The sequence below is a fragment of the Lissotriton vulgaris genome, chromosome 2_2 (genome assembly GCF_964263255.1).
Source record: "Lissotriton vulgaris chromosome 2_2, aLisVul1.2, whole genome shotgun sequence".
NCBI lineage: Eukaryota > Metazoa > Chordata > Amphibia > Caudata > Salamandridae > Lissotriton > Lissotriton vulgaris.
In genome coordinates, this window is record NC_141688.1 from 296,210,700 (window position 1) to 296,217,764 (window position 7,065).

Sequence of the window (7,065 nt, forward strand, 5' to 3'; positions counted from 1 at the left end):
CAGTGTTTTGGTGCCTGTGAATAAGTTGGATGTGGTGTTTTGATGAAGGTCCACGTATAATGCTGAGAGTTATCTTATTCCCTTAGTTTTGTTACCAATCATTTTTCAACAGGGATCTGTTATAAAAAACAAACGCTGGGCGCATCTGTCCCCTTTTTAGGTCTCGCTGAGCCAGCGCATGTGCTGCTCTGCGAGAAATTTAGTGAGTGGCTTTTGAAAGTGCCACCACAGGCTTTTCCTGGCCTCAAGCTTACCGCCATGTGGGTTTCTGTCAAGGCTCATAAGCCTTGCGTTCCTCTCTCCGCACTTCAATTCCCTCCCTCACCACAGATCGCGTCACTCTGCTGGCCTCCACTACCCCCTAACCCCCCTCCTCCCACCCCCCCAAGCCCCCGCTCACACCCGCTGCCACATCATCCCCTTCATCATAATTTTGGTCGCCATTTAGTGCTGTTCGTGCCTAATAGCTTTTAAAGTAAATGCTGGTCTGTGTTATCTATTAACAAGATTGCATGTACACTGTCGAAGAGAATGCTGAGTTGGCTCAAAGGGCCCATGTGTTGACAACAGAAAGTGACCAGCAATGTCACCACGTCTTTCAGAAGAAACACTAACCTAGTTAGCCGGGGGCTGAAGGCGGTTTCCAGTCACAACGATTAAGTTGAACAGGATTAATTAGAAGCTGCGTGGGTAAATGCAGCAACTAACGTGCGTATCCAGGTACGCGGGAGATTGTGTTTCCATATGCATGTATTTCGTGGAAAACGTGCAAAGCACGCAGATGAGTTGGGGTGAATGACACCCAATTCAGAGAGAATGAAATACAGCACGCCAGTTTCCTGTTCACAAGCCATTCTCATTGCTGAATCATCAGGTCGCTTAAGTGGAAAAATGTTCTACCTCCAAATTCAGTGATGTTATTTTTTTCAGAAAAGCAACACCTCTTGAGAGGCTTCTTGTCAAGCGATTGAGGGTTTATTTTTCTTCATTTTCTTTTTACTTGCAATAGTCAAACTTTCTGCTCGAATGACCATCTGTTTATTGGCTCTTAACTTGGTCACAGGCTGGTTGCTCACATGAATGCTTTGTAAAACCAAAACATGCAGGAAGTGGGTCCGAAGGCACTTCCCTTATCAGCAACACGAGCCCTCAGTTGTATAGAGCCTTGTCCCGCGGCTGGATAGATTTAAGGAGCAAAATGTCCTTGAGAGCTTCTAGAGAAACCAGCATTGGCATAGTCAATAGGTCTCGCCTTTGGGAACTTATAAGTGTTTAGTTATCCAGCACAATATCCTTGGTGCAACAACATCAAGTGTTGCATGGCTAAACACTTAGCAGCTAGGGTAGGTGGTGGCAGCTCCTACTCGGGCCCGTTTGATGCGCAGAGGCTCTATGTATGCTTAAAAACTTTTAACATTGTATTTTTAACATTTCTGTGCCTAAGTCTTGCGCAGAGGGACTCACGTTTATTTTTACCTTATTGCATCTGCTAATCTTTACTGTGTGTTAAACGCCTACCTGATCTTCTATTTCGGGGTGCTGAGGTGTGCCTTTCCTGCCCCGATCCATCGTGGCTATTGTGCCGATTGAGTGGAGGGCGGGCGGCCATCTTGAGTGTAGTTCCATACCCCTGCTGGACCAGTGGCAGCGTTCTAGCTGGGGTAGGGAGGTGCAACCATAAATCGAGCGCCAGACTGAGACACTTGCGGCTAGGGTAGGTAGTGGCAGCTCCTACTCGGACCCCTTCGATGTGCAGAGGCTCTATTTATGCTTAAAAACTTTTAACATTGTATTTTTAACATTTCTGTGCCCGAGTCTTGCGCAGAGGCGCTCACGTTTATGTTTTTAGCTTATTGCATCTGCTAATCTTTACTGTGTGTTAAACGCATACCTGGCCATCTTGAGTGTAGTCCTAGACCCCGGCTGGACCAGTGGCAGCGTTCTAGCTGGGGGAAGGAGGTGCAACCATAAATTGAACATGCCCTTCCGACCGCGCAGCGGGCGCGCCGCTGGCGCGCCGAAGGTAAACCAAAGGTATGCCCGTCTGCGCCCGTCTGCCCCCCCCCCCTGGGAGCGCCTAGCGCTGGACATGCTGCTCGAATTTTAACTACATTGACGGCGGATTTAATAAAGTATTCTCGGAAGGAGCCATTTGCACTTCAGACTGCAGAATGCAGTGACACATTGCCATGGGATTGCGTCCCTAGCTTTTGCCCTTCTTGTGACTTTGGCTCTCCTCAAATCCCGGCTGCTTCCACTCAAGCCACTAACAATCAACAAACAATTTCTGCAGCTCTCATAAATGCGCGCTCAATGGGCAAACATGCTGCTGACATTTTTGAACTTCTGTCTGAAGTCCACCTCGATATTTTATTTATTACAGAAACATGGCTAAATAACTCCAGTGCCCCCGTCATAGAGCTCGCCATCTCAAGAGGTTTTTAAATTATCAGGGCTGATCGAGCAACGGGGAGATGGGGGTCTGCTATTGTATTTAAAGACATTTGGTCCTTTCACAGCGACTCCTCCGATGAGTTAGGCGATGGGGAAGTTCTTCACTTTTCTCTCACCTCATTTCACACTGGGAGGCACGCTGGTTTATCGTCCCCCGACCCCACTGGACCGTTCGTCAAGGCGTTGGTGGACGCGATTGTGCCCCGGGCCTTGGGGTTCCCTAGATTTATTCTTTTGGGCGACTTCAATATCCACGTGGATGTGGGTGAGCTGCTAGACTCCAAAAACCTGTTGGAGTCTCTAAGCCTAGCCCAGCTAACTCAATGGGTTACACTGCCCACATATTCGGGGGGTCACATTCTGAACGTGGTGTTCTCCAACTATGCCTTAACGTTATCTGATCCTGAAACACTTACCTGGTCCGATCATATGCTGATCAGGTTCTCCTGGCCCTTAGAAAACCCTTCCAACATTATGCCTAATACTTGCCATCAGAAGATTAATCTTCCTGCTCTGTCCAATGCTCTACATCAGGGTCGTCCGGCGTCCGGTTCTGAGTAGACCACTGCTGTGCAGCGCTTTAATACCTGGATTAGCTTGGGGTCGAGACCTCCGCTAAACGGAGCGCTAGTTCCAAACAACGCTCTGTGCCCTCTAAGCCCCGGTTCTCGCATGCCCTAAGAGAGCTGAAGCTCGGCTGTAAAAAACTGGAAAGAGGCTGGCGACTTACCTACTGCCCTACTACTAAGGGGGTCTTACGGGAAGCTCAGAGGGATTACTATGTTAGCATTAGGACGGCTAAGAGCGAATACTATGCGGGTAGGATCACTAGGGCAAATAATAGCAGTAGGGAAACTTTTGCTATTGTTAACCGCTTTCTTCCCCCCTGCGCCGAGCAACCAATAGTGCCATCCTCTGCGCATTGGTGCGAGGATTTGTCCTCATTTTTTGAAGATAAAATAGCAGGGATCCAGGCTAGTTTGCGCACCGCCTGTATCAGTCAGACTTTTTCAGCCTTGGCACACTCCGCACCTTCCTCCTCCACTATTCACGTCTTCAGGGAAATTTCCCCACCATCTGAAGCCGATACCCTAGCAGTTTTAAAATCAATGAAATCTGGATCACCTACTGACCCCTGTCCCGCGCGTGTTCTTGGAGGGATGTTGGAGGTGCTCTACCATGAGGTCACTGAAATCATTAGTCTCTACTTTAGGACAGCGACAGTCTCCGATTGCTGGAAGCAGGCTAAACTTCTGCCACTGCTGAAGAAATCAGGTTCGGATCCGGCAGCTCCAGCTAATTATCGGCCCATCTCCCTGCTGCCAGTAGTGGCCAAGGTTTGCGAGAAGATCGCATTTCGCCAACTGAATGCTTTTGTTGAAACTTCTCATGCACTTCACCCTGCTCAATCTGGGTTCCGTGCTGCTTACAGCACGGAATCTGCACTGGTGGAAATGACTGAGGCCATTAGGGAGTGTCTGGACGCGGGCGGCAGAGCGGCTCTGATATTGTTAGACCTCTCTGCCGCTTTCGACACGGTTCCTCATCAGCTTCTTCTCACCCGGCTGTCATCCATTGGCGTTACTGGTTCAGCCTTAAAGTGGCTGACTTCATTTGTACACAACCAGACTCAGCAGGTATGGCTGCCCCTTCTCATCCTCGGCCAAGCTTTTTTCCACCAGGGTGCCTCAGGGGTCTACTTTAAGTCCATTATTATTTAATATCTATTTGACCCCTCTGATTTTCCTGGCCGAACAACTGGGTGCTAAAATTATAGCCTAATCGATGACAAGCAGCTGTTGTTTACTTGGTCGGCCACTGATCTGGACACTTCATCTGCCCGGACCTGTCTCTCTTCAGTCTTCAATTGGCTTGCATTTTCCCAGCTAAAGTGCAACGAAGACAAATCTAACATTTTACTCTATGGGCAGTTCCCCGCCAAATTTCAGAGAATCCCTTTGGAGGTTCCACCTCTCAGCTCCTTCGGCAATCCGGCTAAAAATCTGGGGGTGTGGTTCGGGGAAGATTTAAAATGTGAGGAGCATATTAAGAAACTTACCTGCGGCTGCTTTGGTACTTTTAAGGCTCTCCGCAAATGTTTTCCTCTGCTTCACAGAACGGCCAGAGAAACAGTGATGAGAGCCCTCATTCTCTCTCGCCTTGACTACGCTAATGACATGTTCATTGGCATACCTGACTAACCGCCTTCAGATAATACAAAATGCGGCGGCCAGACTTTTTTTAACATCTCAAGGAAGACCAGTGTCCGCCACCATCTCCGCAGTCTGCACTGGCTTCCAGTTACACAACGGATTATATTTAAGACCCTCACTTTTGCCCACAGAGCCATCAACGATCAGGGCCCACTTTAGCTGAGGAAACGCTTTTCTCTGTATCTTCCCACCTGTCCCCTCCGATATGCCACTCAATATCGGCTGATTGTGCCACGTTTTAAACGAACCCGTCTTGGTGGACACTATTGCCGTGAAAGCAGCAGCGGTTGCCTGGAATACTTGACCTCTGGCTCTTCATGCCAATCAGAATTCTTTTTTTTGTAATGTACTCAAGACCCATCTCTTTAAAATGACGCTTTAAATCTCTCCCTACTATCTGTATTATCTGCCTCTCCACATCTCGTTCTTCGCGCCAGGATACTCCAGAGTAATTGAGCATGCTACAAAACCACCCACAACATAACATAACTTATAACGTCCCAAAGGCGAGACCTATTGGCTATGCCAATGCTTGTTTAGGTTGAGGAGTAGTGTCGCTTCTGCCATTCATGGCGAACATACTATATTTGATACATTCAGGAAGAGAGCTTGAGTCAGCGTCCTTCAGCCATTGACTTGTTTGGCTCAGGACACTTCAGCCAATACCTTCAGACATTGCCCTCTGCATCTTCACTCAGGCCACAGGAGTCTTTTGGTATTTTAAATGATTGTTTGAGTGTCACCAATCTCCTCCATTGGGCTGCACGAAGCATCATTGAACATTTGAAAAGTACACGCGCTCATCACGTATCTGCAACAAAAATATGATCGCCTTAATGCTTTCAAGTTACTGCAAGAATTATTCTTTCATTCAAAGCCTTCCGTTGTGATTGGGAAGGAGGCGTTTTTTGGCTTATTTTCAAGGGGGTTGTGCGTGTTTGCCCTTTCCTACCGTGATAAGGGTGACCCTCTCCTCCATCAGTGAACAGGCTCTCATGAACACGCTCTGAAGTAACAGCAGCTTTTAATGAACACATCATCCCGACGCTTTCACCTCCCACCCTCTCGATACAACAGTTGATACCACTTTATAGGAGACGTTGCTCCTTTCTCTTAGTTCTAGATCGATACACTGGTTACATATGTTTAGGAACACTAAAAAGCAACCTGGTTATTGATCATGGGGATTCATAGGAAGGTGACATTTTTTGAGGCACTGTCTCCTCATCATGCTTTCACACCCTTCGCATGCTTCGCAAGATCTTCCGATGGATCCCGACCGAAACCAGGAAGACGGTCACCCAGGCCCTCGTCACCAGCCGACTAGACTAAGGAAACACCCTCTACGCCGGAACCACAGCCAAGCTACAGAAAAGACTCCAATGCATCCAGAACGCCTACGCCCGACTCATCCTGGACATCCCCCGACGCAGCCACATCTCCGGCCACCGGAAGGACCTGCACTGGCTCCCCGTCAACAAGAGGATCACGTACAGGCTCCTCATCCACGCACACAAGTCTCTCCACGACCTGGGCCCCAAGTACCTCAATGACCGCCTGTCCTTCTACACGCCCACCCGCCAGCTACGGTCTACCAGCCTCGCCCTCGCCACCGTACCACGCATCCGAAGAGCCACCGTCGGAGGCTGATCCTTCTGCTACCTGGCGGCCAAGACATGGAACTCTTTCCCCATCCACCTTCGGCTGACCCAGGACCACCTCGCCTTCAGGAGACAACTCAAGACCTGGCTGTTCAAGCAGTAGCGGACCACTTCCCCCAAGCGCCTTGAGACCCTTCCAGGTGAGTAGCGCGCTATACAAGTGTTATGATTGATTGATTGATTGATTGAGGCTTAGATTTTTCCGAACCTAAATCGTGTTTGGGGGCGACACCTTTTTTGGAATCATTTCCTAGGGGAGTTGTGCTGGTTTTTCATTTCTGATCTGTATTACCTGTCCATTCTTGTCAGCAGGCTCTGGATAGACTCAGTCTGTGCACTTGTTCAGAGACACTGTAACCAGGCCAGTAGACGCACAAATCAGTTGCATCTTTAAGCTGCAACATTGTTTAAAACCTAGATTTTCCTTTTCTGCCTTTTTTTTTAAATGTGTCCGTCACTTTATCCTTTGGTTTCCTGTTTCTATATTGCTCTTGGGAGTTCCCTTTCATAGGGAAGTAAAACCTAAACAGCACCAGCGGATTTGTGTTCATCACCCAGCTATAGGAGGGATTGTCCATCCATCAGTCTGTGCAGATGTTTGTAGTTATGATACCCAGATGTACTTGCTGCATTACTTTCTCCAGGCGAAGAGAGGCGAGCAATCGCTGAACACGTTTCGGCTCAGGTTCTTTTTACAGCAGAGATGCCAAGGAGAAGACTGCACATTTATGTATGGT